The 26,196-nt window shown below is 35.9% G+C and overlaps 1 long non-coding RNA gene across 1 annotated transcript; it reads left to right on the forward strand.

Moving 5' to 3' along the window:
• LOC309822913 lies at positions 1–25,480 on the forward strand. The gene is made up of 3 exons (XR_014296783.1): positions 1–65; positions 13,467–13,686; positions 25,417–25,480. It is a non-coding gene; the product is annotated as an uncharacterized lncRNA (long non-coding RNA).
• The last annotated feature ends 716 nt before the right edge of the window (positions 25,481–26,196 follow it).

Below are 26,196 nucleotides of genomic sequence, written 5' to 3' on the forward strand. Positions count from 1 at the left end.
TTGCAATCCTGTGGATGGAAGCTGTACCTGTGCCCTTGGCTGGACAGGAAATTATTGTGAAAAAGGTAAGTTGATTACTACCTTCTTTCATTCAATAAAAATCTACAGCATAGTGCCATTGGTTGATAAAGTATAGTACGGACCTGTGAAGGAGCTCTTTTCCAATAAGTTTATACAAGTTGTTTATAATTATGATTGCATTTCCAATAAAAATAATGTTATGTTAATACTGATTGATTTTTTTTACCTTGTTACTGGAATACCACATGAAGACTCTTAAAACTCTTAAGTAATTGAAATAGTATTCATGTGAAAGAGCTCCTTTGAGACCTGAATCCCACTCCCCCCCCAGCCAGTTCTTGAGGCAGGCGGGATGGAGGATGCAGGGCCCTGGGCAGAGCCAGTTCACATCAGGAGTGGACCCAGCTGCAAGAAGTGAAGTGCAGGATTCTGGGAGCAGAGGTCTCCAAACTGCACCTCATCGGGAGAAATTTAATCATGCACCACCATAAATGTACTTTTATTTAGAAGTGACATTCATGTGCTTCTCCACTAATATGTACATTATAAAGGTTTAAATTGATAATGAATGGATAAAGATAAAGATCAATAGTTGTTCTAATGTTTTCTTTTGGAACCACAGTTGATAATTTTGTACAACACTGAAAAGCATGCACCATAGTTAGAGCACACTATTGTGGGAGGTAGTGTTGTGTTTTTGCAGAATATTGAGAAAAAGCAGTGAGGCGGAGCATGGGTGAGAACACTGTGCTTGGGGCCTAAACTTGGGGTGCCCTGAGTGAAACATAATCCACAGTGAACTTTTACCTAGATGGTTCCAACTTTGGGGGCTATGGCCCTTTAGACCTGCGGCCCTAACATACTCTCACAGTGAGTGTGAGTACCCACCATCCTTTGCCGCTAATTTGACCGTCGTGAAACTCGGCAGCATGGCACAGGCGAAAGCACCTTGCACTGGGGGTGGATAACCCTTAGGCTAATCTCTGCTCTGCTGACCATGCTCTGTGCCTCGGAGAGGTTCACAACCTCTCCCTGAGTTTCCCATCTGAAAGTGAGTATGATGACACTTTGAAATGACAGCCCTTCTAAATCCAACATTAAAGACCATTTTTCACAGAATTTTTAAAAACGTGGATATCCTCCCTAATTCATCGGAAACAGCTCCTATCAATTTTGTGATATTTGGGACTCCTAAATCAGAGGAATAGCAGTGTGTTTAGAATAGATGTGTTCATGTTGTTTTTGTTTCTAATTCAGAGTTGGATAATTCTAGCATTTTGGGTTGTGGGATATTTTAACTTTTGATTCTATCATTTGAACTCTTTATTATGGAACATTTCAAACACATACAAGAGTTACTGAGTCATGGGGTAAGTACAAATGTAGTTTTGCAACATACTGACAGATTTTCTTTCATGTGGGATTGTACCATATTGCATCCTCATAAACAACATATAGAATGCCTGTTTCCTCACAAGGGAATCAAAAGAGTATATTATCAAAGTTTTGGTGAGAAATGTATTAGTGGAGTTTTCATTTTCATTTTTATTATTATGAATAAAGTTTAGCATCCTCTTTAATGGGTAAGGACCTTTTTCTATAAATTGTCTATTTGTACTGTAAATAGTTGTATTTTTTGTGTGCCCATAGGAGGAGGTGAGCTCGGGGTCCTTTTTATTCCACCATCTTGACCACTACCATCCCTGCATGGCTTTTTTTTTTCCAACAGGATAATTGGGTTTCTAACATGACAGCTGACTTTTTTTTTTTTTTTTTTTTTTTTTTTTTTTTGGCTGTGTTGGGCTTTCATTGCTCTGTGCAGGCTTTCTCTAGTTGCAGCGAGCAGGGGCTACTCGTCCTTGCACTGCACAGGCTTCTCATTGCAGTGGCTTCTCTTGTTGCAGAGCACAGGCTCTAGGCATGCAGGCCTCAGTAGTTGTGGCACACGGGCTCAGTAGTTGTGGCTCGCGAGCTCTAGAGAGCAGGCTCAGTAGTTGTGGCACATGGGCTTAGTTGCTCCACGGCATGTGGGATCTTCCCGGACCAGGGCTTGAACCCGTGTCCCCTGCATTGGCAGGAAGATTCTTAACCACTGTGCCACCAGGGAAGCCCGACAGCTGACTTCTTAAACCAAAAGTTTTCAGGTCTTCCTATGGCTTGGAAATGATATAACATTTCCACCGCATACTCTTGGATACAGCCAGTTATGGGTTTAGCCCAGATTCCACAAGGGAATTGATGACGCAAGGGTGTGAATCCTAGGCGATGTGCTTCATTAAGAGCATCTTTGGATTATAGATTCTGCATGATTCAAAAGACTTTTTTGTTTGTTTTTATAAAATATGTCTTTCCTCTGTTTTTAAAAATTTTGAGTCATAATTAGGCATGGAGTCCCCATTCTCAGGTTTTAGAGGAATTCAACCAGGTTTTCTTTTAATACTTCTATGATACCATTTTTGACATTCAATTCTCTGATCAATTTAAAATATTTTTCCTGGTGTATGGTGTGAGGAATAGATCCATTTCCCCCCTTATGTGGCTTTTCAGTTGTCATAATGCAGGTTTTACAAGTCTATCTTCCCCACTGATTAAAGATGCAGGCTTCATCAAATGCTAAACATTTATATGCAGTTAGATATAGTTCTGGATGCTCTGTTCTATTGATCTGTCTATTTATGTGAAAATGCAATAATATTTTTATTATGAAGTCTTTATTATATGTATGTGTCCTGGCAGGGCTAGCTGCCCTTCATTGCTCTTCTTTTTCAGGGATTTCCTGGTGCTATTCTTGTTTGTCCTTCCAAATGAAATTTATAGTCAAATCGTCTAGATGCAAAAAAAAAAAAAAAAAATCAGGTTTCTTCCCACTGTTTTGCTGTCCTCTGTGTCTACTCTTTTAAGGAGAATTAACATATTTCTGATATTAACTCATTTCATTCAAGAATAAACATTGTTTATCCTTCCATTTGTTCAAGCTATGTGTTCCCCAATAAGTAAAACATTTGATTTTCATATTCGTATTATGATATAGCTATTAATTTTTAATTTATTCAGTATTTTTACTAATTTTTAATTATTGTCAGATGTTTCTTCTGCATTTATGAGATTAATAATATGATTTTTCTCTTTAGGTTGATAAATATGATGGATTTATCAATGAAATTTTTGTAATATTACATGACCTTTCATTCTTGGAATAAATACTATTTAGTTGTGATATATTACTTTATAATATGTTGTTGGCTTCTGTGTACTTTTAAAATAAATTTGGCATTGATATTCTTAAGTAAAATTGAGCTGTAGTTTTTTTATGCATTTTTTTCAGGTTTTGGAATTGATGTTATACTAACATAAAAAAAAAGTATTTGAAATTTTCCTTCCTTTTCAATGCTCTGGAATGGTATAAGTAATAAGGTGATGATCTGAATTGTAAAAGGTTGTAGGATTTACCCGTGAAACCTAGGACGGGTGGAATTTTTTTTAATTGGAGCGATTTTACTATTTTCTCTATTGTTTTTCTATTATAGTTAGCCTGTCTAGTTTTTCTGCCTCAAATTAGGCCAATTTGGTAAGTTGTCTTCTATAACTTTTCCATTTCATTTAGGTTTTTATATTTATTCATATACTTTTCAGACTTACTCCTTTTGATGATCATTTGACATTTTTTAAAAATTGTGTGTATTTGTGCTTTTTCTCTTTTTTCTTGATTACACTGGCTAATGATTTGTCTGCCTTTTTTTTTTTATTAATGCTACTGTTTATTTCTGTCTTCAAACTCATTACAAATGCAATTGTCTTTACTAGAGTTATTGCTTGAGTGGTTTCTTTTTCAGAATGTTTTCCTGGTTATCATGCTCTGGGCTGCCATTTTAATTGCAAGTGTTAGAACAGTGGAATTTGCAGCAGGTTTTCTAAAGCTGTGAGTGCCTCCCAGGTTATTATGGAAGAGACTGCGAACATGGTAAACCAAGAAAATGAGTGGGCATATTATGGTGTTGATATATTTTAAGCTTTAAAAACTATTTTTTAAATCATAGACATAATACATTCATATTATATCAAATTAGATAAACAATAGTTTAATGTATATTCTTGCAATGTATTTTATAGCTCTAATTTAAGTTGTGGGTGTTGACAACTGGCATGATGAAGTAATTGGACTTCTTTATTCTTTTTGGAATAGTCGTTCAAAAAAATTTCTATGGTTCTGTGATTATCTAGAGTAGATATGGGCAGACACACACAGTGGAGTCAGCTGTTCGTCTTTTTGAATGAAATCATTCTCCTTCCCCTGGCTGCCTTTAGACAGAATATAGACAAAGAAGCTGCTTATTTATTTCATGTTAACCTAGGCTTAACTCTAAAAGATCTGCCTTCAAGTTTCCTTTGAATATATTTATTTATATCACTTCTTCATTTGGACTCAATGTTTTCAACTAAATTGGGAAAAGGAAGAATTATGCAATAATTTGTCTTTGACATCAGAGAGCCCTGATGGACAACACACAGAAATTAAGATATGAGAGTTTAATCTCCAGAATTAGTTGTATACGGCCTGGCTTTACCATATAAAATATGTATAAACAAAACTTCTGTAAGTTTCAGTTTCCTCATCTGTAGAATGGGGATGATAATAACACCTGCCTTAAAAGGTTATCATGAGGAACAAATAAGAAGATACATGTAAGCATTTAGCACTGAGGCATGTTGTAAAAACGTGATGAACATGAATTACTTAGAAGTAAAGAATTTATAAAGCCTCTGTAGTGATATTAACAATATTTTAAATTGTTTCCACTTGTTTCAACCTGTCTTTAGGCTCTAGAAAACATATTTCACAGAAACAAATCCTACTAATCCTTTCCAGGTTTAGAATTCTTGCCAACTACTCTGATGTTTCTTGGGTTAGGGAGTATGGAAGTTTTTGTTCATTTTGTTTTCAAAATTGGAATTAGAGATACAAAAGATGGAAAAATATCTATTCAAGCCCCATAAATTTCATCTTACATGCAGTAGGGTAGCAAGTAAAATTTTGAGCAAAGGACATCACTTTGGTGAAAGAAATCTCTAAAGTGGATACATTATTAACTGTTAGGAAAAGGAACCATTTGTTGTGTCCATGTAGGAAGCTGCAGTGATAGTCTAGGATTTCAAAAATCTATTCTGGGATCAAAATGTAAATGAATGAACAGAAAAATATCTTGGAAGAACAATTGACTGTATTTGGCAATCGATTTGGACATGTAAATGAGGAAGATGTAGGAATCCAAGATAACTCTAAAGTTCTAAGCCAGGGGACCTGGAAGAATGATAGTATTATTTAGACAAATGGAAACTTGGAGCAAGCCAAACTTTATGAGCTCGTTTTTATATATAATTCAAATAGGGGAGATAAAGGAGATTTGATTTTTTTATGTATTGTCAATGATGATTATATACAATGAACAGAAGAAACCCTGCACTGAATCTTCCTTTATTATTCATTTTTTTGAGTTAAAATGAGGTTAGAAAATGGAAGACTGTATATTATATAAAATAATAAATATCAAATTAGATATTTGATATATTTTCCTCATCCTCATCTCTTTTGGTTTCACCTCATTTTTCTGCTCTCTGAATGTGAGTTTTTCCTAATGTTAAATCTGTCCTGAGTAGCTCCATTCATGCTGAAGAAGTGTCACACACATGAAGCCTAGGCAAATCCAACTCTAGGTTGGGGGGATCAGGAGACACAGAGAGAGAAAGAAAGAGGAGAGAGCAGGAGTGAGAGGGAGAGCAAGAGAGAGCAAGAGAGAGTGGATAATTGAAGGGTGAGGAAATTGCATGCCCCTTCTGTTCCCAATGGTGAGTGGTGACCACAGCCCTAGCAAAAACTCAAGGTAGGGAATGGGAATCCTTTGACTGCAATCAAACTTAGCTCTCACCTATGTCCCTCAGGGTGAGCATCTCCCTGGGCAGAGGACAATTTTAGCATTCCAAGAAATGCATTTGCTTGGATGACATAGGCTGTAAATCTAAACCAATTACTTCTGATGTTCAGACACAAAAGTACTGATCTTCTCCAACCATGGAGGAAAAGCATGTTATATTGGACTTACTAAGAAGCAGTTCTATATCATACTCTATAGGCTATCTAAGGAAAATTTTCAGAGATTAAATTTCACTGACTTTAAAACATAACTTCTTCATAAGATGTTAACCTACTACATATGCATCATATTCTCTGTCTTCTATTTCCTTTATCTCTCCTTTTCTTCTCCTGTCTCCCTCACACCCACTTCTGTCATCCATTCCAGGACTTTAAATATCAAGAGCTTCATGAATCACCTTCCACAAATACTCTCTTACCTATTTTAAGAATTTTAAATTCGCACTAAATTTAGCCTGGATCTGAAGTTAGAAAACATTGCTATTTTAGGTGTTTAGGTTATTAGAGGGTTTTGATGAAGTCTTTGTCAGATTATAACACATTCTAGCAAATAAATTTTATCTACTTGAAGATATTTAAAATTTTCTTATGGACTTTTCTAGACTAGTTGTAGAGAATGGCACTGATATATTTGCATCTCTGCATGACAAATGTATTATTGTCAATATGCTTCTCCATGTAATTTTGTCTTGCTTTTCAATTCTGTGCTCTTCTCTCCTTCTTTGGTCCTGATAAAGACGTGACCTAGAGCATATCCTTTAATTTTCTCCGTATTTATTCTTAAATCCAAAATAGCATTTTGACATTTTCATTTTCTAGCATGCCTTCCTGGATTTTATGGTTTGAATTGTGCTCACATCTGTGACTGCAAAAACAGAGCCAACTGTGATGCAGCAGTTGGACAATGCATTTGCCCAGCAGGTTTCCACGGTAGCCAATGTGAAAAAGGTATAACCAGGGTGTTTTTAAGCGTTGAATGTGGGAATTCTGTGTGACTGTGAGGTCTTTCCATCTGAGGGCAAACGTGTAAACCCGAATCTGAACCATGGAATAATCACCTGAGCTTCTGATTTGGACATTAAAGTGACAGGAATTCACTCTACAGACAGTATAATGAGTCTTGATTTTGTTGCTGATTGGTCAAAATTTTTATTTTGCCCTAAATGAAACTATTTAATATGTCAAAACACTACGAAAGTAGTCTTCAATGGGCAAAGATTCTACTCTAAATGAGAAATATTTCATTAAATTCCTTTTAAAGAATGACATGCATTGGGTTCAGTGGTACTGAAATATTCGAGGGCTTTATGAAAAATATTTAAAGATGTGAATTAGGCATTTATCAGTAGAAGTAACGGCAGCCATGAATGTGGATGAAGATATAGAGGTGAGAATTTGGGCTACTCAGTTTGAAATAAAATATTATGAAGCCCTGGTCCATTCAAAACAATGCCAAACCACATCGTTCTCAGTAAAGAACTCCAAGTCCCATTTTAGTCTATATTATATTTGCTCTTGTGTATATACGGTTACAACTCCAATAACGATAATGATAATATAGTGATAGTGGTAATTTGACTTTGAATCAAAGTTCTTACCATAAAAAGGAGCTATAAATTAGTCCCATACAGTGTCCTCATGTCACTAGAACTTTACATGTAGTGACTCTTGTCCATCCTTTATTCACTTATTCATTTATTATTTAGTGATTCGATACAATGTGCATCTATTATGTGCCTGTTCTGTGTTAAATTCTGGGAACATAGTGAAGCTTACCGTCTTCTGGAGAAATAGACAGTAAATAAATAACATTTTAAGGAAAACTATTTAAAGCAATACACTTGGCTGGGCCACTCAGTCTCATTCCTTAAATTCCTGTCTTCAAAAAGCTTACATACATTCTTAACTGGTACAAACCGATGTTGAAGTAACTCAACTTTAAGGCCCAAGTGTGAAACCGTGTATAAAATGAAGCTTCTTCCTGAGAATTCCAAAAATTTCCTCTCTTCTTCTGACCAATCAATCTCACTTTATCATCCCACTTTGCTCTTGTGGAAATTGTCTTTTTTTTTTTTTTTTTTTTTGCGGCACGCGGGCCTCTCACTGTTGTAGCCTCTCCCATTGCGGAGCACAGGCTCCGGAAGCGCAGGCTCAGCGGCCATGGCTCACGGGCCCAGCTGCTCCGCGTCATGTGGGATCTACCTGGACTGGGGCACGAACCCGCGTCCCCTGCATCGGCAGGCGGACTCAACCCCTGCGCCACCAGGGAAGCCCCTGGAAATTGTATCTTTAATCTCAATTTAGGTGCATCACTGACAGCTCAAGGAGTTAATTTTTCAGCGTTTCTCTTTCCTGGGTAGGGTTCGCCTGGAATATTTGGAGACAATTGCCATCAACTTTGTGACTGTGAAAGAGAAAAGCTCCTGCCGCCCAGTAACTGGGACAATACTGTATCTATGTATGTATGTAAATATCTGCATCTAGTCCAGAATAAGGAACCTCCAGAGGCTCATTAAGAGTCTTGTATTCCTTCCTACCCCTCCTTCTTCCCTTTTGGGTAGACTTATAGGATAAGGCGAAGGGGTTATGAGTAGTGACTTGGAATCCTTTAGGATCTTCCAACTCAGGAGCTTCTTGATGCTGACATTTCTTTTCTGCAAAGCTGCTTCATTAAAGTCTCTAATTCTTGTGTTTCACTGCACTACAAGTTTCCTGAGAGTCACATCCATGTTTACTTGTCTTTTATCAAAAACGTTTAGAACCAAGTCTAGCACATGATAGCCTTCAGCAAATTTTTGTTGAGGGAAGTTTTGCTTTCCTTCTCCACATTCTTCATGAAGTCACAGTAGACAGAAATATTTGAACTTTGTGAAATCTAAACTAAATCTGTCAGAATAAACATCCACATGGCATCTTGGTGAAGCCACGGTAACATGTCACCAATGAAACACTCACTAAAGGCAGTGCTTATAGCATTGGTGCTTGCATTTAAATCCTTAAGAAAACCAGTAATATGTATTGAATGCATATTATATGCCAGGCATTTTCATTTATACTAGGCGCCTTTACTATTATCACCATACCCATTTTATAGATGAGGAAGCTGGGAGCTGAAGCACAAAAGGGTTAAGTAACTTGCCCAAGGTTACACAGCTAGTATGTGGGAGCTTGGGGATTTGAAACAAGCAATCTGGGCCCAGAGCTAGACTTTTTAACATCCCCACTGTGCTGCCTCCCAAGGAAAAGAAAGGGATAGGACTTTTCGGTTGTCAGTCTGCATTGTCCATTAACCACACGTGCTACTTAATTTAAATTTAGTTTAATTTAAAATTCACCTTGGGCTTCCCTGGTGGCGCAGTGCTTGAGAGTCCGCCTGCCGATGCAGGGGACACGGGTTCGTGCCCCGGGCCGGGAGGATCCCACATGCCGCGGAGCGGCTGGGCCCGTGAGCCATGGCCGCTGAGCCTGCACGTCCGGAGCCTGTGCTCCGCAACGGGAGAGGCCACAACAGTGAGAGGCAAAAATTCACCTCCTTAGTCTCACATGACATTTCAAGTGCTCAGTGGCCACACACAGCTAGTGGCTACAGTATTGGATAGCTCAGCACGGAACATTTTCGTCATTGCAGAAGGTTCTATCGGACAACAGTTAGCAATGACTTAAAACTAGCCACGAAACCAGGAGAGCTTATAGACAGGCCGAAAATTAAAGCCTCACTCTATGGAATTTCTGGGGACTCAATTTGCTATCACGTAGTCTCTTTCATCCACAAGTAAATTGCCACGTGACAGTGGATGCTGTGTAAACATGTCCATTCTAGGTGGGCACCTCAAGGCCTCTCTTGTCGTGAGCTCTTTGGGGTACCCATGGCCTACACAGGCATACTGCAGGCTCTTTTATTTGCATTTTTATTTTCAATTAAGCACAGTTCATCTGCGATATTAACTATGAACAGCTGTGTCTATGCAGGCACTATAAAGATAAAAGACCTCATTTTAATTTGAACTCTGGTAAAGAACCTATTAAACCGCCATAATATTAATTCGTAAAAGAATGTAGCAGCTTTTTATTGGATTACTTCCCCACCCCCTTGGTAAATTAACATTTGCAGACATTCAAACAGATGTCTTGAATACACATCGTTATTAACATGAAAATGTGGTAATTTTGTAAATTAAAATCAGATTCTGAACTGCTCAGTAGAGAACCTGACTCATAACTCTTTTTCAAACAAGAAAACTAGGTCTTACCACCAAACTAAGTAATTCTCCCACACACTGGGCACAGGTGGTTATGTTAGGTTAAATTTGAAATGACACAGTTTTTTTTTTTTTACTTTCATAAAGTTTGATGATTTAAAGAGAAGATTCATTTCAGAGCAGTATTGGCGTCACCTCCAAAGTTCCTTTTACCTGTAGTTCCTTGATTTAGGAAGGGATTGAATTACCGTTTGCTCACACTGAAACTCTGTAAAAAAATTAATTGCAAAATTGATATATTTTCCATTTATCTCACATTTAAAATATAACTAGTTAATTAAGATGAGAGCTAGACCACACTGTAACCTACCTTCATTATCTGAGAAAGAAAAATAAAATCAAATAAACATCCACTGCTCGTGGAATATTCAGGGTGACTCTCCAATCCAGCAAAGAGAATTTTGAGGCAATAAAGAAATGTTTAACAAAATTTGCTCAGACTCAGAATTTGCTCTAGTACCTGTATCTTTATATTTATATCAATATCTCTAAATTTTCCACTTTCCACTTCCTGATTTGGGCTTTCTTCTACGTATGCTTGATATCTTGTGTCTTTCCACATCGTAGTGCAAAATGAGGAATGAGCACTAGATGAGAATTTAGAAATCCAGCTCTGTCATTTACCAGAGATCTAACGTTTGAGAAGGTCCCTTAAGACATTCCAAACCTCAGTTCATCTCTTTCTAGAATGAGAGAGCTTACCTCACTGCCTCTCCTACCTCAAAGGTGTTTGTTAGAACCAATTAAGATAATGTATTAGGAACCCATTTTGAAAAACGGCGTAGGGCTAGCTGACTGTTATTATTGCAAAGTTAAGTTTCTCTGGTCCTTAAACATTGGTAAATTGAGTTATTTCCCAGTCTTGCCTGACTGCCTAGGAAATGTGAAACCATTTTCTGTTTCCAGGGGCTGGGCTTGGCTTTCTTCCCAACCTCACAATCCTTCAGAAACAGAACCTGTTAATTCTCTGCTAATTCTCTGCTGGATATCAGACTAAGACCAAATGCACAGGCAGGGGTGTGATGTTTGAGGGGGCCCCTTTTAGTCCACGTTTCATTGTTTTGATAAAGCTAACACTTTTTAATTCCTTTTCTTCATTTCTCTACTGGTTGCAATCACAATGCAATTCAACTTAAAGATAGTTATAACCCTTTAGTACATATAGTAGTATTTTACACAGGGGATCTGTGGCCCTTTTGACGTATTTTAAGAGATGAAAGAGTTGAATTTAAAGTCATTTCCTTTTCAGCAACATAAGCACAAATAATTGTGTTTTCACCCTAAAGACAAACTTCATATATTGTGTATTCAGGGTGAGTTTTGCCTTTTTCTGGTCTCAAGACAGCTAATCCATTTTCTGTGTGTCCCTCACAATGCACTGCTATTGAATAATCTAATTCTGAGAAGGCACTTTAAAAATATAAGTTGCTGTCCTGTCTTCTCGTCTTTTTGATTTTGCCACTAACTTCCTTGCCTCCCCAGCCTCCTCCTGTTTTCCATTAAAGTCCTTACTTTTCTTATATAACATTCTAGCATGGGAAAAAGATACCAATGGTTAACCAGAATTCTTTACAAGCCTATCCTTATTGCAATCCAAGACATAGTAGTAAAAAGACTGTATGATAGGAAAGCATATTTGAATTGGCTTTATTTTTATTTTTCCCTCACAGAATGCAGGTCAGGCCAGTATGGACCCAACTGCTCTCTGAAGTGCCAGTGTGTCCACACAGCTCACTGTGACCCTCTCAATGGGAGCTGCACTTGCCCCCCACCCCCCAAGAGAATGGGTCCAACCTGAGAGGAATATGGTGTGGACAATCCTCAATAGCCAAACACTAACAACTTCTCAGTGGACGAATAGAATTTTGCTGAGGTTCACCCATGGTTCATCATCTTAACTTTGGCAGGGAAATATACTTACTCAACCGTCTTCAGTCCAGCCTCGCCTGTTGTGAGGTGAAAAACAGGACGTCTCAACTTTATGGCCTCCAAGCATAAGTTCCATTCTCTAGCCTACCCTTCCCAACTTCCTTTTGCTGCATAACATGCCCAAGAAAATGAGAATGTTTTTTCAAGATCCCAAATCGTAGTAACATTTTGGACTAATAAATGAAACTTTTTATATGCACAGGAGGTATTTAAATTTGGAAGTAAGAACTGCTTTTCAGTTCAGGTTGGACTGCACTGAAATATTCACACCTATTTACTGAAGACCTCAGTGGCCATTAAGTAGCTGGATCCTCTTGAGAAATGTCTAGAATTTCATCTATGTGTCCTCGGTATCCTGCTTCACAGCTAAGTCAGCTTCAGATTGTTAATGCGTTGTATTTCAAACATGACGTTTGGTGTGGGAGGCTATTAAGACTTTAGCCACATAAATATCAGGGTAAAAGTATGACGTGCAGACTTACAATGAATCATCCAAATGTTTAGTGGTGTTCTCCCAATCACTGGTCAGCAGACAGGAAGAAAAAGTGAGTAGAAGTGATCAAGGCAAGTGCTTAGCCTGCTCTGAGGGACACAAATTTCTCATGGAGTAGGGCCTGACTGGAAGGAGGATTTTAATCTACCCTGTAATCTTGACCCAAATTGTTCATCGTTTAGGTCAACTCTACAACATTTGTAAGCATAAGCCCTGTGATGAGCCCCAGAAAGGCACAGCAATAAATATGATTGTATTTTTTGCTCTCAACTGGTTTATACGTGTTTAAAATTTCAGACTGGTTAATTCACTTTAGAGGACAAAAATTTTCTTGATTGGAAATGTTGTTACTCATGTTATCCATGCTTTATTGGGATAAACATAGAGAATACTGAAATTATATGACTAGATATTTGACTTATATACTGCCTAGAGTAGTTTTAAATCAAAATCTATTTAAGATAGACTTGACTAAAGGATTTATGAAAAATACTTAGTGTTATCAATTCAGTAGAGTTTCTGAGCTTTACTTAACATTTATCTTCCTATATCTCAGCACATTTAAGAGATATAGCATACCTATAATAGGCAGCCATGTCAAATTTAATGTTATTAAATAATATGAAGGACTTGATTAGATAACTTCCTAAGAGATTACTTATAAATTTGCTTTGGTCTTAAAAAAGCTGCAATCAGCTTATCCTTTTCTATTCTCTATCTACAGTATTTGAAATTAAAGTTTTTTGTTTATATTTAAATTATTTTTATCCCATCAATGGAAAACTATGCTTTATTCTCAATATTTGCTCATTTTCCTTACCTTTTATTTTTCAAGCTTCTCTCAGCTATCCTCATCTGACCTGCAAAGACAATAAGATATATAAAAGCAGCAGTCTTTCTTGGGCTGCCATCCACCACTGGACTCCCTTCATTTCAAGACTTAAAAAAAACAATGACCGCAAACAGGGAAGAAAAGCAAGACACCAGGTTTCTCTTCCTTACTAGAGATGTTGTTATCACCAGTAAGACAGACAAGAATTTGGCACGAAAAAAAAGTAAGAGATTTCTTTAGGTTGAATTTTTTTCTTAAATACTGCTTAACTCTTTATAAATGAGAAGCCATATGTAAACTGTTAAACATGATTCTTGGCAAATGGCAGATGTTCCATATGTTATCTCCCTTCATCCTCTTTTCCACCCCAAGCTCTAAAACTAACTATGAGAGTGGGAAAGCAAAGTCATAGCATAAACCTGTATTTGCACAATCACGTGACCCTTTAGACAAAGTGAATTTCACTTTCATTGTTATACCAGTCAACAGGAACCAATGCAAGTTACTGTAGCCCCTTTTCTTTACAAAATTGGTATAGGTTTCCCTTTCATATCAAAAAAGAAAACAGAAAAATATTTAAAATCCAGAAGGTTTCCATTTTACTTTTAGTCACCTTGAAGAATCTTAAGTACGACTCTACAAAAGTTAATAGTCATGTGGTAAGTCATCTGTTCTAAAAATATTCCAGTTCTTCTCTTTGAGGACACTAGTAGATGTCTAAAAATCATTGTAGGCAATGACATTTCATTCATGGACCAGCATATAATAAATGTTAATCTTAAATAATTTAACAGATGGAAAAATATAAAATAGAATTTCCTTGCAAAATCATATAACAGAATTTTAAGATTCATTTTTTAAATAACTGGCATGTTAAAATGCTTTAAATTAAGAAAATAGTATACAATGACCCACATTTCTGAATAAATAAATACAGCATATGTTTTACTACTATAAGGATTTGCCTGAGCTTTCTACATGTCAACAGCTATTCAGGTACAGTAAAGTGTAATTTGGCTACCAAGATATAATTTGCACAAAATTTAAAAAAATTCAACTGTTGTTTAAAATGAAGCATGATTTAATAGGCATGTCCTCTTTATTTATTTTTGTTAAATCTTTACTGGAGTATAATTGCTTTACAATGTTGTGTTAGTTTCTGCCGTATAACAAAGTGAATCAGTTATATGTATACATATATCCCCATATCCCCCCCTTCTTGTGTCTCCCTCCCACACTCCCTATCCCAGGCCTCTAAGTGGTCACAAAGCACGGAGCTGATCTCCCTGTGTTATGGTGGCTGCTTCCCACTAGCTATCTATTTTACATTTGGTAGTGTATATATGTCAATGCTACTCTCTCACTTCGTCCCAGTTTACCCTTCCCCCTCCCCATAACCTCAAGTCCATTCATGTCCTCTTTAAAGTGCAACGTCAAATGAGAATCATTGTCATTGGGTAGAAATACGTTATATTATTCCTTCTACTTTCCCTCCCTATATAATCTGCCCCTTAAATGTAGACATGCTGATCCCAAAAGAAATTCATCCATCCATAATACCCCTTTTCAAAGGTGCCTATGCTGTGATGTTTCAGTCTCTCTCATTTGAAATACAACATCAGAGTGGGGATTACTATGCTTTTCTGTGATAATATAGCTCAAGTTTAAAGAAAAGTGAGCAGATGTATAGAAGTGCGCTGGCTAATTTCCATCTAAAAAGTTTCCATCAAAAAAGCCTGGGATATACCATTTCAATTTAACACCTAACTTTCCCCTTACTCTTTCTAACTTCTACGTTCATTTATCTAGTTTTCCAGATGAGACAGCTATTTGACACAGGTTAAATTATTTTTAGAGAACTTGGAAATAATTCGAAGAGTTAGTGGCAAGAATGGCATTTCCTTTGTTAGAAATAGCAAAGAGGGTTTGGCTTCTCCTGGGCCTCTTTCACCTTGGTTCCTCTGGGACCCAGTAATACAAATGTAGCAATAATTTAAAAAAGCATTTTGATGAAGTGAACAAATAATAGCAACTGTCTACACTCTAGGAGTTATGTATGCAATTCAGTTGAAATAACTTTTCATGGTTCTATAACAGAAAAAAAAAATCAAAGTAGCTGAGCTTTTAAAGTAGATTTCAAAGCGATTCCAAAGTTTTGACTCTTTTTGCTAATCATGTGGAAACGATGTTCTACTCTTTCTGCTTATATTTTAGTTTTTCTAAATCAAAAAACGCAAAAACCAATAATTAAGGCCTAGGAAATATATTTAAAAGCAGTAGATATCTCTTTTCTATATTTTTACAAATACTGACATGCTCTCTCATCTCTAAATCTTTTGTCAGGATTATAGGAAACACCATTTAATCACTCCTCATTTTAATGTTTATGTGCAAATAGCACAAATTTTGAAGAATATTAATTCAAATGACAAATATTAACATTTTAATGAATATTCTTCCACTGGACATCTTAAAAATATATAGAAAATTTCATAATTCCTCTTCTTGGAAAGAATGCAAGAATATCTATGAAATATAAATTTTTTGCTCAGACTTCATGAGAAAAATTCAACAATAGTCCATCAGACAAAAAGATTCATATGAAGAATTAGATATTAAGTGCTTAAGTGTTGACAGTATTAGTCTCTTGAAATGTAGAGATTGGTTTGTGAATAAAATTCCATCTGTAAGATTTGGATGACTTTGGTAGCTAGTGTTTAGCATGTATGTGATGAATAATGGAACTGGTAACTGATTAGATATACAAATAGTCCACTGGTAATATTTCAAACCATTTATTGATTGAAAAATGGCCTTTGCTTGCGTCACTTTTTAACTATTACCTAAAAAGCAATTTTCTGTATTTTTTAACTCTCTTCTGAATTTACTAATTCACTCAGAAGTATTTACTGTCTACAACACTAGATACTACTGGAGGCATGAAAAAATAGTGGTGAGCAAGATGGATGTGTTCCCTGCCCTCATAAACTTACAGTCTAGTATACGATATTAGCCAAGGAGAACAACGTTTTTAAACATTCTTAGCTTTGCAGTGAGTTTTATAGTTCATCAATCCTTTTATAGTTCATTAATCCTTTCCTAAGTCCATTTCTCACAAATGTGTTATTTCTCCTATATTAATACACACTTTGATAAACCAAATGTGTTCTACCTAACCTTAGAAAATCCACACACAAGGTTTTACTCTTAATGCCACTACAGGAAATGAATTTTTTTTTTTTTTGCGGTACACGGGCCTCTCACTGTTGTGGCCTCTCCCGTTGCGGAGCACAGGCTCCGGACGCGCAAGCTCAGCGACCATTGCTCACGGGGCCAGCCACTCCGCGGCATGTGGGATCCTCCCGGACCAGGGCACGAACCCGTGTCCCCTGCATCGGCAGGCGGACTCTCAACCACTGCACCACCAGGGAAGCCCGGAACATATTTTAAAAACTCGTGACATACCATTTTACGTTTATAGAAAACTATATTACTTTTTGTAATGTAAAAAGGAAGTCCACTTTCAAATTTGTTATTGTAGCTCTAACGGCATGGAGATTTAGGTAGTGGAAGTAGAGAAAAAAAGGAAATATTTCTCTTATTCTGAAAAATGTCATGTTCTTTCAGCATCCACTACTGCATTCTCTGTTGGTCAAGATAAATGTTTCCCAGTGAGAGAGGAAAGTTTTTAGACATTTTTAAGAATCTGGTTTCATAACAAGGCAAGTAGTTCTCTCAAACCTTAAAAAATACTTGCCATTTTAATGATGTCAGAGAAGAAGATTAGATAATTTCTTTTTTTAAAAAATTGGTAAAATACACATAACATAAAATTTACCATCTTAACGATTTTAAGTGTCTGAGTGGTATTAAGAACATTCACATTGTTGTTCCACAATCACCAAGCATTATTTCTTTTTTTATAGGAAGAACTTCTTGATGCCAGTTGCGTAGTATGTAGAGTCCTCAGCACAAGCTGTTGGTCTACTTGAATAACTTAATTGTATACTGCCTGCACTTGTGAATTTTTTCATATTTTGTGAATATTTTGATTATTTGAAATTATGCTTTCTATAAGTTTCTTCTTATTTGCTAGGCATTTCTGAAACAAAGACTTTTTCACCTTTAAACAGTTACACTTTTCTGAAAGATCGTGCAATTAGAAAAGCAATCATTGTTTGCTAAGCGTATCACAGTTGTAGCGCATCCATTTTTTCATGTTTCTAAACATACTGAAAAAACATCAGACAATCAGCAAACTCATTGTGCTCTATGAAATATTAATTGAATTTGTAATTCTGTTTTGAACAACCCTCATGAATTTCCCAAATGTGTACCTTTTCCTAAATATCTGCTCCCTGGAGGCCACTCTGGCCTTGAGGCAATCACAGTATCAAGGAAATGGTACAGAGGCTCTCAAGGCCTTGAGGCCTCAAGCAATGAGTATTCCATGGAATTAAAAAGTAATCGTATTTAATAAGGAGTAAAGGGGGGAAGGGGAGGAGAATTGCGTGATTCTTATAGTCAAAACACCACCAACGACTAGAAAACTCTGGGTTAAACATAGATTAAATAGTATACTTCACTGAAATACTTGTTTGGAGCTCTACTATGGATTTGTGAATTTCAAATAGGAAGACACAGTATGCAAAGAATTCCAAATTTTTTAACTAGGTAGTTCCTTTTTTTTTTTTTTTTTGCCGTACGCGGGCCTCTCACTGTTGTGGCCTCTCCCGTTGCGGAGCACAGGCTCTGGAGGCATAGGCTCAGCGGCCATGGCTCACGGGCCCAGCCGCTCCGCGGCCTGTGGGATCTTCCCGGACCGGGGCATGAACCCGTGTCCCCTGCATCGGCAGGCAGACTCTCAACCACTGCGCCACCAGGGAAGCCCTAGGTAGTTCCTTTTTTTAGGAGCGTTTCGAAAAACAAGTGTCCAAAGAAGCACCATTTGTGAAAAATGAGAATACGTGTATACTTGAGTGAGTCCTCAAAATCATGCTTGGTCTGGATATCCTGATCACACAATTTTATGGTGTTTCTAGTAACTGCTTGAGAGGATTCTAAGCAAGGCCTATATTAGTTTATAGTTGCCCACAGATCTGCTATGAGCCAGTATTTCTCAAAATAGAGCTTTGAAATGTGAAGTAAGATGTTGATGAAACTCTTAAAGAGTTCTGCCTTTCTTGTTTGTCTAATTAATATGAGAAATTGAGTAAATGCTTTTTTAAACATTAAGGACAATTAGGAAGATGTGAAATAAATTGTATTCTTTTTAAATGAAATATTATAAAAGTTATACAGAAATATATGTTAGAAAATAAGAGGCTAAGGTTTTGCTAACATCTGGGCATTTTATAGTAGTTTTATATACCATATTTTGAACAACCCATGGGGATTAATATAAATGTGTTAAAAATTCCAAAGCAAGAATGTTTAATAGCACACTGGAATGAACATAATTTCTTTTTGAGAATTGCCAAATGGTTACATAAGTTGTCATATCATAATTGAAGTATGTGGACTCTAGTGATACTAGAGTTATTATGATCTATTATTCTTCACTAATGGTCATCATACCATTTATTAAAAGTTTAACATAAATTGACCCCAATTCTATACACACACACACACACACACACACACACACACACACATACACACCCACAGACCTGTTTATGCTGATGGTGGTGAAAAGTTGTGGAGAATTTCCGTCTGGATTATATAGTTTAGACACTTTCTGTTAAAACTCCATTAAACATTCCAAATTATTACAAATAAATGTATAGGCTGTAGTATTGAGAAAAATCATCTTCCTCACTTGTAAACACCTCCAGTTCTATGTGACTTTATGTATATACTTATTAAAATTTAAAAATTAATAAATTGCAATCCGATATGAATCACAATTCATACCGGTTCAGGCTAAAACACATCTTCCATTCGTAATATGAGATACCATAACCTAGCTATATGATGTGTTAGATAACCAAGCAAAACAAGGGCGCAACACTTCTGGAATAGAGAATTTTGTATACTTGGAATCATAGAAGCTCGGAATTGGAAAAGACCTTAAAGCTCCCCTAGTCTTTTTTCTTAGGCAAGGAAACAGAGAATCACAGGACCAAAACTTTTTCACCTCTTTATCTCCCGTCTTACGTCTTTCATCTTTTGCCTTTTGATTCTGCCTTTTCCAAGACATATGAAAAATTCTTCTGGCTTAGGAGAGTCAGAGAACTTTGCTTTACAGAAATTCCTTTGAATTCTAGCTTTGGTGTCATAGAGCTTCCCAACTTTCAGTGTCACCATTTATTAGATATTGATACTATATCTGGGAGCAGTAGTTTCATACAGATATAAGGAATTGAAGCCAAGGAGAAGTTCATAGTCCTGTAATGATTTCACTGCCCTGTGAATTTTAAACATTTTTATATTGTCTTTGGCATATATTATTCAAACCTTATATTTTATATGTTTAAAAGACAGTTTAGCCTACATATAACAATATCTTAATTAACCACAGCTATCAATTTCTATAATGAATGATAAGCACAATTCCTAGATTCAATCCACACAAACATTTAAGTTTAAATATGTAATTCTTAGCAATTATACTCCAATAAAGATGTTAAATAAATAAATACCTACATAAATACAAAAATAAAAATAAATATGTAATTCTTTAAGTTTATTATGTAAGTGCCAAAGAAACCTCTGAGAAACATTGTTAGTAATACCTCCACCTGTAGCCATAAGGAAAAGTTGCATTAACTTTTTTTTTCCATTAGTGTGAGAGCACTTGCAGTGGAAACCACAGTGATAACAATGAATCTATTCCACATAATTTTAACTAACCAAGTGTACTGCCTTATATTTTACTTACTCAACAAAGATATATTCAAGGAAATTTAGAATAATTAAATAAAAATGAGTCATCTGAATATGTGTATACTTCTAAAGCAATGGTTACCAAATTTGATCAGGAAGCATCTGAATGTCATGGTGATCAAGGTAGAATATGAATTATTAGGATATTTGATCATATTAATGAGTTGGAATCAGTGCTTCTTAGAGAAACTATAACTCTATTATAGGTACATGGTGCAAAAATCTTAGACATGAATATATATGACCACATTTATTAACTGTCCAATTAGGCACAGTCACCTTTCTATACGTATTCATAAAATACATATGATACTTGGACATTCACTTTGTCAGACTCAACAATTATCAGGCATCAGTTTTTTAAAGGAAAACTTATTGGTTAAACTGTTAAAAAATCTAATCAAATGTGAATTGGAAGAAAGATTGGCCGTATTCAACTAAGCAATGGAACCATTTTCCAAGTTTTCAGCCCACTATTGTATAGTTTGAGAACTATTGCTCCAAAGTCTATATTATGGTTTGTTGATTAATAATCTAAATAGTAGGTAAAGACAGTGACTACCTTTCAATCTGTGAATATATAATTTTGAAAAATAGAGAACATAAAAAATCACTCAATAATGTACTTTAAACAAATGCATATTATAAAAATGGTGCTTATTTTGAACAAATGTTTTGATGATGCATTTGCTCTGCAATAATGTATGTGTTAAGAGTCATAAACATAACTGAAATATTAATTTTGGAACGAACTCCAATAAAAATGTTAAATAAAAATATACCTACATAAATACAAAAATAAATTAAAAATAAATATGTAAATCAATAGCTAGCAATTAAAAAAATGTTAAATAAGTCTGACATTTGTTAGATCCCCATGAGTCGATTTGACAATGTCAGTTAACTGGCTGACATTGTGCTTTTTCCACTCTGGTTATTTGAAAGGGTTTTTGTGACACATTAATCTCTTTAAGAGGTTTTCCTCTCCCCCTAATCTCCTTGTTCTATTCTGGCTTTTATAGATTTTTTTTCTCTTGTATGTTATATCCTGATTTCTTTTTTTTCTTCTTTGTAAACAGTAAGAATATTTTATCTTTTCTAACTCACAGAGTTGGTGCCAAATTATTTGTCCATGAGGGAATATCCTTAAACACTGAAGTATTATATGTATGTTATTATTATCCTTTTCATTATTATTTAATCAAGCAAAATGCGGTGAATCAGCTGGCTCGCTGTACAGATAAAGTGGTTTCTACAGATGTTTCTTCTCAAGCTGATTATCTGTGTTTATCTTTGGGTAATGATAATAATTATATAATTGGCTAATGACATTTATCAAGTTCTTAATATACACCAGATACCACAGTAAGCATTTTTCAAGCATTTACTTAATCTTCACAATAATTATTTGGTAGATACGAGTTTGCATCTGATTTTTCTTTTTAACAGTTGAGCAAGTTAAGACCTAAAGGAATCTAATCACTTGCTGAGGTCATAGGGCTCATAAGCAGACAGAGCTCAGGTTTGCTTGATTCTGGAGGCCAAGTTCTTGTCTATATTATGCGTGCAGTTCTAAAGCACTACCATATAGGATGAAGATCTATAGCTGAGAATTTGAGAAAGTAATAAAATTTTGGCAAAGCTAAACGAGAGTGGGTTCATACTCCAGATCAACACATGTAGATTTAATCACATTTTCAACCACTACCATTTTTGGCACATAAAAAGATGTGTGTGTGATTTTTTTTTTGATATGTGTATAAGCAATGATTAAGCAAATGGTATCTCTGAGTGACCTTAACTTTTCACAAAGAAATTCACACTAATTCTATCTGTACCTTGTTCTCTCCCAATTACAAACCAGATTCTTAAAAATCAGAATGAAAAAAAAAAATCCCTAGGGCGATTTAACTTAGGTATTACATGTTTTGTTTTTTAACTGACAACAATATTTCCAAATATCTCTTGCCCCTATTTATCTGTCCACTTAACTTCAGACCTTACAGACATTCTTTACTGGAAAGAGGAATCGGGTTTTCTCTTCATATCTGTGGGAATGTAATACTCCATTTCTCAGGATTCATAGAGATGGAACTTAACATTCTTTATCTTAAAACTTTTGATGATGTCTCTTTGAGTGTACCAACAAATCCAACATCTCTACCATGCCCTCCGACTTATGTTTCTACATCCTTGCTCTACCCTTGAACCCATCACACCTTCATGCCATTTTCTCTGCTTGAAATACTCTTTATTCTCTGCATGGTGAAGTTATTTATCCTTAAAAGCTCATTCAAAGAGTCTAACCTCGTCCTAACCACCCCCCACCCAAAAGTATAAAGAAGTTTTCTTTTCAGGCTTCTGCAGCACAGAAGCTGGCGGATAATGGGAGGGAAACAATGATTTATGGAATTGTCAACTTCATTAAAAATGAATTAGAGACTGATCTACCTGTCAGGAGGCCTCCACTCTTAGAAAATTTAGAGCTCCTTGTTTAAATTTCAAACACTCATTCCCCTTGTGGCTATAATTGGCTTGGACAAGCAATAGCCAAATGAACATATGTGGACAGTAGATGCCAAATAATGCAATTTTATTGAAATATTCATGTGGCTTTTTTGTTGGCGGGAGAGTATACTGTTATCTCACCATATACACTTAGTTCGAAAAATGCAGCATAAGGAAAAAACCAGATCCCATCTGCCAGACAAAATAGCTATAAAGTGGAGAAATCAGGTTTTTAATGAATCCATTGAGAGTAACTTGAGTTATTTTTTAATGTAAGAGCAAATAAACTCTTGAGCAGAGCTGCATAGCCATGTAGTATTCTTTTAATTTATAGCTAGGCCAAATCCAAATCCTGGTTTTAGCTAAATTAGAATGTTCCCAGAAGAGAGAATGATTAGACAATACAAATGAGCTCTAAAACCTGGCTCATTGTCTAAGGGGACTAGAATTCCACCCTCAATTCAAGACAAGTAAACATTTCTCCATATATTCATGAAACTCACTGCACAACTTGGCTGGATTTTTCTGTTTTCTTTAGCACATGTCCACAAAAACAAGAGCCCTTCCATATTCCACTCTGATGGAGTGTGGGAGAAGATCAAACACCTGTTCTTTCTTCTTTCTTGGCCAACGTTGTCTGTCTCCATTTTCAGGCTTCTATTTTAATGAGTGCTTTTCTTCTACTAATAGACTCATTTGAAATATAACTCATTCAGTTGATTTTAATGATTAACAAAGAAAGATTCTTTAACAATAAGGTCCCACTGTATAGCACAGGGAACTATATTCAGTATCCTGTGATAAACCATAATGGAAAAGAATATGAAAAAGGATATATATATATATATATATATATATATATATATATCTGAATCACTTTGCTGTACAGTAGAAATTAACACAACATTGTAAATCCACCATACTTCAATAAAATAAATTTTAAAAAATAAAGATTCTCTATATTGATAAAAATTAATTATAACGTACATTGTGTAAAGCAAGACGTTGTAAGCAATCAGAGGTATTTGGGGTTTGGCACTATTGAGATGCATTGTTTTCCTTAATACTTCACAGCATGGGGAAGAACTCTGCAGAAACATGACCTTGAATCCTTCATTTGTCCTGTCCCAATTGAGTATCTTGGACTGTAGTTTAACATGCCTGTCTCAGGAAGGGAATAACTCAACTCAGGTCCCATCTGTTTTACAGGCTGATGTGGACGTGTTCATGTTACCATCATGAAGCCCTACAGGTCGTTTGCGTAATTACATATGAAGGCATTTACACAATTCTGTGCCTCTTAGAGTCAGGAAACCTTAGGCTGTTTCCCAGCTCTACCTCTGGGCAGCTGGGTGATCAAAGCAAAATACTATCTGTTAAACTACATTTTCCTCACCTGGACAGAGAGGGAGAAATTTCTTCACTCAAAGTTAATGAGATGTCTAAATGAAAACAGCACAGTGCCTGGAACACATAGATACTCAATAAATACAAGTGGAATTTGGACTAAGTAGTATAAGAAAATCATCTGAATCATCTCTCTAGGACTTAAGTCTTTGAGTAGAATAAGTATAAATATCGAAATTGCCCAGAATTTTACATATATATATTCTATTATTTTTACTGGAAGATGAATGGTTATTGGTATTTGTAACAATGTTTCTAATACTATTTGGCTGGTTCCTAAAAGAATGGTGTTACAGAATATTTGCTTCCTATCTGGGGCTGACAAGAGGTTAGGATATCACACTCATTGGGGATCACACAAAGGGCCTCCTCAGCTAGGGGGCTGGGATGTCTGGGAAGGTGAATCAGAGAATGTCTTGTGCCATTTTTGAGTAAGATGGTGTGGAAACTGATGGCATAGCAAAAGGGATGGATAGCATGCATCGTGTCTAAATGTGTAATCAGATGAGTGATAGAAATCTGAGCCCATCTTATTCTTTCTGATTTGTCTTAAGCCCTTACAAACCCCAAGCCAAGTGAACCCTGCCCTGCCATTATAATACAAAACACATTATGGTAAATTAGACAAGTCACTATATTCTGTCACTTCTGTTCTTTAAATTGGAGGCTTTATCATGAGGAATTTACTGCTCTTTTAGCATTGTTCTCAAGGGCGATTTGCCCCTGTGACTCCCAGCACAAGTCAGCATCTCCTGTCAATGTGGGAGGGAAGTGGGAGCAGGGTGGGGGAAAGAAAAGTGAGGAAAAGAAAAACTAAGCCTCCTGACCTCTAGAGTGTTGGGCAAATATGTTAGCAGTGTTTAAAATAATAGAATAGACCTTAAAAACCCCATAGTCTTAGTTCTCACTCAGTGAAGCAATCATTTTTATAACCATATGTCTGATATCCATCCAACCTCTTCTTGAATGCCTTCAGTAATTCTTGAATATCAATCTGTTCTGTTGTTACCAGAAATGTCTTTTTTAAATTAAGACAGGTGCTAAACTCCATAGAACTTCTAGTCTTTAGAAAATAAGTCTTGTTATTCCTCTACTTGACAGTCTTTCGAAGGGTTGAAGCTAGCTTTTGTTTCATTACTCTTTTTTTCTCCAGGTGAAAAAGCATCAGTGCTTTAACTGCTCCTGATATCCTCTGCTAACATCCTCTGAAAGTGCCCCAGATAAACAGTGAGTCCTTTTCATAATTACCAAAGCTATAGCTGTTGTTTAAAATAAATGATTATATAAAACAGTTTTTTCTGAATACTTAAGTAATAATATTCATTGTGTCAAATCACCCATAATGTCACCCCAAGATAACCACTGTTTACATTTTCATGTGCTTCTTTTCATCTTTACATACTTTATATCATTTTTATAGAATGGATTATATACAGAATTTCGAACCCTGCTTTTTTTCTAATGTTATGTTTGAACAATTTCCTATCTCCTTAACACTCTTTGAGAAGATGTCTGCAGTAATTCATCCTAAATCTAGCATTCTAAATTCTATCTTGATAATATCTTCTTCTTGACCCCTTGACCCTAAGTATCTGCAGAAATTCTTTTTGAAGCACTTTGTCAACATCAAGACTATGGCTATAAAGACTTGAAGCACTTGGCAGGTAATCATTGATAACAAAACACTTCAGGTACAATAGAAAGCCAGTGTTTTTTTGTTTAGAAAGTTGGTTGAAACTGAGAACACTTCTCTCTCCTTTGTTGACCAAGTCTTCCTTATTGAAAAGACACTTCTGAAGCAGATAAAGAAATTTACACTCTCTATTCATAAGGTATTTAATCTTTGTATTCTCATGATGACACTGAGAGCCATTAGCCAAGGAGACTCTCTCCTGATGACAGAGGTGGATCCCCAGTGAAAGGAATCAAGTGA

Source organism: Grampus griseus (assembly GCF_964374135.1).
Source record: "Grampus griseus genome assembly, chromosome: 5".
NCBI classification, from domain to species: domain Eukaryota; kingdom Metazoa; phylum Chordata; class Mammalia; order Artiodactyla; family Delphinidae; genus Grampus; species Grampus griseus.